Here is an 8,556-nt window from a genome sequence, read left to right on the forward strand (position 1 = left end):
CAGGGAAATTTTTCTAATGTTTTCAGTTACTCCTGTACTCATGTGCTAGGGCATTTAGTTCGATTCTTGGAATGCCCCTCATATAGAAAATCTCTCATTTGCTTGGCTTATAAAAACCGAAAGGATCTCCTTACCGAAAGCTTATATACGCTGTCGTACTCTTAGGGTTGACTCAGCTTGCTCATGTTTTAAGTTACGGCTTACATGAAAATTTGCTATTAACTTGAAAGTATTTTAAGTGGTTTTGCAGTGTGCAACGGCATTTGGTCTAGTGGTATGATTTTCGTTCAAGGGGCGAGGGGTCACGAGTTCAATCCTGAGGTAAAGAAACCTTAGGAAGACGCATATAAAAAGCTCGTTTGAGGTGCGAGAAGTCCCAGGTTCAATCCTGTGAATGCACTGTATTTATCGTAGGCACACATAAAAAGCTGGTTTGCAAGAAGTGGTCCCCAGTTCGATCCTGTCAGTGCCCCGTATTTCTTAAAACCTCTATAGACAGACTGTTATATTTCCTAGAAAACTTTTATACGCAATCTCCACAAAGAAAAAACATAAAAAAACTCACGTCCTAGAAAAACATCTCTCGGCAATCTCCAGCAAGAAAAAACAGATTGGCAATCTCCTGGAAGGAAAACAAATTGAACCTGACGTCCTAGAAAAACATCTCTCGGCAATCTCCAGCAAGAAAAAACAGATTGGCAATCTCCTGGAAGGAAAACAAATTGAACCTGACGTGAATCGAACACGCAACCTTCTGATCTGGAGTCAGACGCGCTACCATTGCGCCACAGATCCCTGTCTGGTGAATCCTTTTGTTCATTTATAGTTCTAATATATTGGCAATCACGCTACCATTGCGCCAAGGATCCTTGTCTGTTAAAGCGGTGTGTTAAAGCTTTTGGTTCATTTATACTGCTAATATATTGACAATCTTTGAGAGCGTAAGTATTCACCAAAAATGTCTAGCGGCTGTTAAGACTTTTATGATTCACTGATACAGCTAATGTATTTTGGTAGGCACATAAAAAGCTGATGCGAAAAGTCCCAAGTTCAATCCCGTGAATACACCGTATTTATCACATAAACTAGGCACAATCCTGTGAATGCCCCGTATTTCGAAAAGCTTATGTAAGCTGTTATATTTCCTAGAAAACTTCTATAGGCAGTCTCCCTATATACAGTCTCTCATGGAAAACATTCTTTTCGAAAAAGCTGCTATAGGCTGTGATACCTTTAGGGTTTACTGGTACTGTTACAGTCTCTCATAGAAAACATTTTTTCCGAAAAGTGTCTACAGGCTGTAATACATTTAGGGTTTACTGGTACTGTCACAGTGCCTCATGGAAAACGTTTTTTTCGAAAAGCTTCTATAGGCTGTGACACCTTTAGGGTTTACTGGTACTGTTACGTGTCTCATGGGCCGTGATACCTTTCAGGTTTACTGGTACTGTTACAGTGTATCGTGGAAAACACTTTTTCGAAAAGCTTCTATAAGATGTGATAACTTTTACGGTTTACTGGTACTCTATTTTGGTAGAGGGTTCACTGGTACTGATAATATATTTGTTAATTGTAGGGGGGGTTCACTGATACTGCTAATATATTTTGTTATTGGTAGGTTTGACTGGTACTACGAGGATACTCATATATATTTCCTGGAAAACGTAAAACCAGGGGCATTCCGAGAATCGAACTCGAGGATACTCATATACATTTCCTGGAAAACGTAAAACCAGGGGCATTCCGAGAATCGAACTCGAGGATACTCGCATACATTTCCTGGAAAACGTAAAACCAGGGGCATTCCGAGAATCGAACTCGGGACCTCTCGCACCCAAAGCGAAAATCATACCACTAGACCAAGTGCCCTGTACGAAAGATAGAGCCGTTTATGTATAGTAACAAAGATACAAATGAGGTTTAAATCCGCGTGCTCTACAAGAATTTAAATATGCCCGTTCCACTCCACGCGCAGTTTAAATTTGCTGGCGCTGTCGAAGGATACGCTGTTTGGAGACAAATGGCTTTTGATACCTTTTATAAGAACACCAAACGTCTCTTTCACTGAGATTGCAAAGTTTTTGACACAGCCCTTTCCTACTTTAAACTATTCTCAAATGAAGAACTAGAGTGACAGAGATAGTAAATCCAAAGAGGATGGAGCTATGACACAGTTTATATCCGTGCCTCTGAAAGTTAATTACATTATTGGTATTGCGGTTGAAGAAGGTTTTATTTGCGTTGCAATTTTTTCACAAAACTCGATTTATCATAGTTACATCTTTTGTGAACATCACATACTAGTCTCACATAATTGATTAGTGCTTTACTCCTTATTCGTTTATTTTTATTGCAAATTTTAATAGATGTTTATCTTTATTTTTTATTAAGATTAGTTTAGGGTAGTTACTCACTAATGTGATAGCTACATTGTAAAAGTAAAAATAATAATAATGTTTGTAATATTATTTTATTATAAAAGAGAGATTTCATATGTATAAACACATAAAGAGATAAATTTAAATATGATGAATATAATAGAAATTTGTTATTTTTATTTTTATCGTGATATAAATTTATACTAAATGATTAAGTAATTTGTAATTTTTGAATTTGATAGATTCTGATTTAAGATAGATCTTTTATATAAATATATTGCAAATGTGTCTTTTCAAATCTACTAACACCAAAATCTCATAAGCATGGGAAATGAAATGTCAAAGTGAATCAAAGGTAAAAGGTAATAACATCCTCAAGATTGAATGTTTTTTTTTTTTTTTTTTTTTGAATCGATGATCCATGATAAACCAATAGAGAATCCATTCAACTCACTCCATGTGCTTCACATACATTTCTATGCATGTGATAGTCATGCGTCTATACTTACATTCTACATTGTAATATATTTATTTGCAATTTTTATACTCAAGTGTGTGGTGGCAAATCTACTACAAGAATTTGAAATGTCAAGGTAAGGTTCTGAAGGTCATAAATCTCTCCTTGTCCCAATCCAAGAAAAAAATAAAGAGATGGTAAAAAGCAACAAGGACATCTTCTTTTCACTGCCTCTTTTTGTGACATTTGTTGTTGTCTTTTCATAATTTTTTACATTTAACCTACTTTGCACCATACATATACCACATCTTATAACTAATGTTAACTCAAATCAAGATGTTAATGTACAATTGTCAAATGATGAGCTATCATGGATGTTAATACTTTAATTTTTACAAAATAAAAACCAATAATAATAAGAAACCACCAATATGGAATAAGTATGTAAATCGATCATAATCTGGTTAGAAGGTTATGTTGTATTTTAGACATATAATTAATTCCATGAAATCAAGTCAATACCCAACTTAGACAATTAATGCCAAGTTAGTGAAATAGTTTCAATATTCTCAACCATACAAATTAAATATAATTTTTTATTATGGGAAACTTGAGATATGAAATAATAAGGAAAATAATAATTAATATAATTAAATTAGAAATGAATTTTAAAGAGAAAAATAAAACTAATTTTTAAAATAACATTTTCAACTTATTTTTTTATAGGTTTACTCAAAGTATGCACTCATTCGATGAAAATAAAAAATTATACATATATACAATTTATTATGTAGTTTTAGTTAATTTCATTATGGTTTATCAAAAGTACCCAAAATCAATACACATTGAATACACAATTTACTTTTTCATTGAATACACAATTTACTTTTTCATTCAATGAGAAATTTGAGTTAACTTAGATGCGAAAATAAGTCAAATGAATGATTAAAAAAATATTTATCTTTATTTTGACATAATCATTTTGAATCCTATTGGTTCTTTTAGAACTAATTTTGATAGTACAAAATATCTCCATCAATTATAGCAGCACACTAAAGTTATGCATACCACACAATCAAATCATTACCCAATATATCAAATAAAGGCAAAATTTCCATAACAAAAATGAATTCAAATGATTATTAATACTTCATTGCATAAATTATAGAAATATAGGCCGCACAAATGGTCGAGGGAGAAAATAAAATAAATATTTCTTTATATAATATTGTAACTTTACATTCTTTATTCAATGAATAATCATATAAGTAATATTAGACAGTTTAATTACTTAACATTAAACCACTCAATCCCTAACATCAGTCTTTAACATTATACTGTCATAAGTCAATAATATATTATATTCATAAATATAAAATGACAACCCTTTAATACAAAATAACAATTTTTTTTTTATCCACTTAAATATAAACTTTTATAATTATGTAACTCAAAAGTTAAAAAAAAATAATAATTTATGAATACCACTCCACACATGACATATCTTTAAAAAAACAAACCCATAATAATGCTCCTTTAGGTTCCCATCATCTTCATTTTGATGTTCGAAATAGAAATCACCTAAACAATCATGCATATTGAGCAACCATTCAAAGAATACACCTTCCGCTTTGTACGGAAGAAAACATTTTATTTTCTGCCATCCAGAGTGAAATGGTTATATCAACTAATCAAAATATCTCAATGTCCATTAAACAGACCAACTGCCAAGTTATTTTAGAAGCTGTTTTTTGGGTATCAAAATGCATATTCGAAGGAAAATTGTTCAACAAATTTGACATGCCAAAGCAGTTTTGCTAAAATTATTAAAGCCTCTATTTCTTAGAGAACTTTAAAATAAATACAAGTCTCGCCAAATGCTTCCTCTGACATCGTCAATATCTAGCATCTGACATCCATCCTCAAGGTAAGATGGCATTTTAGCACTCCACGAAAAACGCCAGGCCTAGCCTGACTTGATGGCCATGATAGACCTACTCGTCCATGTGATAAACTTTTTCGGTATAATATTGACTTAGATTATTATCACTATGGGAATTGGTTAGCTGGGCAAGTTGGGAATGGTGAATAAATAAGGAATGGTGTTGAATCTTAGATAGGGGTAAAATCTTGATTAGATTCTTAGGTGAAATGACAAAGATTATTCATGATCAATGGCATCTCTAAGAAAAGATCACCCAAATCTGGAGATCACTCACTCCTGTGACCTGCAATGGTATCAGAGATCACTCCGTTTAACCTACAATACACTAACAAATCTGGAGGGCTTCAAGCTGCCCTGAACCTTGCAATAGAACGCTGCAAACTAACTTTATCCTCCCAGGGGCCAAGACCACAATTTTCAACATTAATTCCAACACTGCTGATTATGTTCAGGAATGAGGTAGATGATATGTATAAGAAATAAAAGAATGCTACAGTACTGACACATAGAGGAGCAAAAACAGAGGAGGTAGCCAAAACGATTTTAACATATTCAATTCTTCTCACACGCTGCTTTACATATATAAAAACTCAATTCATACACTGAGCAACTGAGGCATCTAAAACCTCCTAAGAAAAATATCAAAATACATACAATTTCAAAGAGAACTTTTGCTAGAGATTTCTGGGCATTTAATACCTGCGTGATAGGCAACATTATCCAACACTACAAGGATAATATGTAATCAGAGGCAATTGTCCACAATAAGAAGAAAATAAGATGAGATAAGATGAGACTGCAGGGGATTGTGAGTTTGATTAATACCTGCGTGATAGGCAACATTATCCAACACTACAAGGATAATATGTAATCAGAGGCAATTGTCCACAATAAGAAGAAAATAAGATGAGATAAGATGAGACTGCAGGGGATTGTGAGTTTGATTAAGGGAGGGCAGCATTGTTTGCGAAAGCACGTAAATTAACATATGTATTGGACTACAATACTCTTTGAGTAAGATATTAAATTACAGATAGAAATGGGCATACCTTTAATGTTGGGTATATCAATCTTCACCTACTTTATTTTCAGAAATACCTTTAAGGATAAATTCATTTTACATTCAGTGGACTCCAGAAGTGACTCTGTAGATGCTTTGGGTGGCAGAGAAGTCCAAGTCCGATCATCATAATGCCGTAACAAGTTGCGTTCATGAAATAATTACATGTACATGCTTTTTTCAGCCAAGCTCCGCTATGGAGTTTGGTACATTTACAAGTAAATGTAAGTGTAATATTTTTAAGTTGATGGACTGCGAACACGAAAGACTATGGAGGTCTTTTTTTCACTTTTCTTACTAATATTTATTTATCAATTAAATGGTTGAAATTTAATAAATTTAATAAGGGATTCCAATCATGTGACCTTTTCATTTCACTAAGGAGTACCTAATTCTGTGTGACTAAGTTTATAAAAGGGAAACCATATCTATACAGGGATTCTGAGTTTGACTACTTGCCAGATGCTACTAATCTTCATTGCTTGATGTGTGGTTTGGGCATTGTTTTGAGAGATTTTTTTTTTTTTTTTTAAAGAAATCTCAACTTTTTATGTGTTTTCAACTCTTTCCTTTATAGAAATAAAATATATATAAACATTGCAAATAGTTTAATTATTCACAAGTTCTATAAAGAAAATTCCCATTTTCATCGTCTCAAACATTAGAACCAACTATTTTCTCCACATTATATCAGGACATGATCTTGCAAAGGTTCACTCAAATCAACCTGAAACATATTTAAAAGCATATTCAGTAGCAAGCGATGATTAACATTTCGAATTGATTACAGTCCATTTTGAAAATTTAAATAAATTTTTGATTATCAACCAACCATTTATACATACGAAAACGATTTCATTACTGCAATTTTCAAATATGATATCGACCTTAAACACTCTAAATACCAGAATCAAAAGTAATATTATTTCTGGAAGGAATGAGTACTCAGAGCAACAAAATCTCTCTCGTAACAAAACAATGATAAGCTAACTTGCTAGACTTTTCCCTTTGAAGTCTAATAGAGGCTACAGGGTGGATCCTCGAGTTCATGTTCTTGCAAACTGCCTGGCTAGTGCAGAGGCACCGGTTTATTGCACAGAATATGCTCTATTTAAATGTGCCTGAGTCTTCCTGGAAGTGATGTAACGTCAATTTTCTCCAATAGTTTTTTTGAGAGAAGGAACCACGAAGGGCGAGATAAACAAGGACACTTCATGGTTTTATAAATTAAGCCCATTTGGCCAGCGAAGGAATGGCTCACCCTGCAATCAATAGGACACAGGCTTAAGGCTCTGATTCAATTGTTCCTCTCTACTGGTATCAACTAGTTCAATAAAAACTAAGCGTTTCCCACATAAAATGTCAGTGCAAAGAGCAGAAAATATACCCACGTGACAGGTGAGAGTACTTACCACCATACTACAGCAACAGGAATTAATAAAATAATTCCACAAGAATTAGGAAAGCAGATGAAATGAAGGGAAAGCAAACAAAAATTGCTTGTTGGCTGGCAGTACTGTTTGTTTGTCTCTCAAACAAAATGTAATGAGCTACTCTATCTTCAGATCTAGTTACTGCAGGAAACGGACGGGTATTTTCAAAAGCAGCATACATGAACCTTCGACTAAAAAACCAGAAAACCTAAATTCGAAACAAAGAAAGAAAATGAATATCTTGCTCACCAGCAATCGAAACATAAAAGCGATTACCTATGCACCAGCCGGGAATCGAACCCGGGTCTGTACCGTGGCAGGGTACTATTCTACCACTAGACCACTGGTGCGTATTTGTTCTTTAGCCTATCTCTTTTTTTTCTATTTTATAGAAATAGTCTTTTTTTGTGTTAATCTGATCCGCGAAAACTGTGAATCTAACCGCTTATATCAACACTTCACCCCACCGTAATCTCCAGTCATGCCTGTCATATATGTAATGCAGAAGGTCTCCGGTCACAAATTTTGCTGTCAACCGACTTCCGACGAGTTTCGAGAACAGTCTCGATATAAATTTGAACTCACATTTGTCCCGTGGACTTGTTCAGAGGTCCGTTCTCTCGAATTCCCCTGTCCGGTAATCTTGAGGCTCGAAAATCTCATCAATTCAGGTGAAATTTTCTATTAGGAGTCATCTGCGAATCACCATGGCGAAGAATATAACGACATTAACCGAACTCGTCCAAATTTCTCAAACTTAAATGGATTTGCACCAAACCCTACTCTCTACTGGTATCAACTAGTTCCATAAACACTGAGCGCTTCCCACATAAAATGTCAGCGCAAAGAGCAAAAAATATACCCGCGTGACAGGTGAGAATACTTACAACCATACTACGACAACAGGAATTGATAAAATAACTCCGCAAGAATTAGGAAAGTAGATGATATGTAAGGGAAGCAAACAGAAATTGCTTGTTGGCTGGCAGTACTGTTTGTTTATCTCTCAAACAAAATGTAACGACCTAGTCTATCTTCAGATCCAGTTACTGCAAGAAACGGACGGGTATTTTCGAAAGCAGCATTTTTCCAAAAACAGAAAAACGCTTTCGTATTAATAGCAATAAGAAAGTACAATTAAAACAGGGGATTAGGATCCCGCTGTTTCGTCTTCCGTGTTGAAGCAGAACCGTTCCTATATTGAAATAAATATTTCTAAAAACCAGTAAATTTATTCTTGATTGGCATTGCTCTAAATTGCAGAGATGGATCATTCCTATTAC

At 34.2% G+C, this 8,556-nt stretch overlaps 2 non-coding genes across 2 annotated transcripts; both read right to left on the reverse strand.

The window, feature by feature from the left end:
• Positions 1-723: 723 nt before the first annotated feature.
• TRNAW-CCA (transfer RNA tryptophan (anticodon CCA)) lies at positions 724-795 on the reverse strand. Its single transcript has one exon. It is a non-coding gene; the product is annotated as a tRNA-Trp (tRNA).
• A 6,757-nt stretch (positions 796-7,552) lies between these two features.
• Positions 7,553-7,623, reverse strand: TRNAG-GCC (transfer RNA glycine (anticodon GCC)). Its single transcript has one exon. It is a non-coding gene; the product is annotated as a tRNA-Gly (tRNA).
• Between the last annotated feature and the right edge of the window lie 933 nt (positions 7,624-8,556).

Source organism: Pinus tabuliformis, chromosome 6, assembly GCF_031772625.1.
Source record: "Pinus tabuliformis cultivar Carrire ecotype Pingquan chromosome 6, CPIR1, whole genome shotgun sequence".
Taxonomy (NCBI): Eukaryota; Viridiplantae; Streptophyta; class Pinopsida; order Pinales; family Pinaceae; genus Pinus; species Pinus tabuliformis.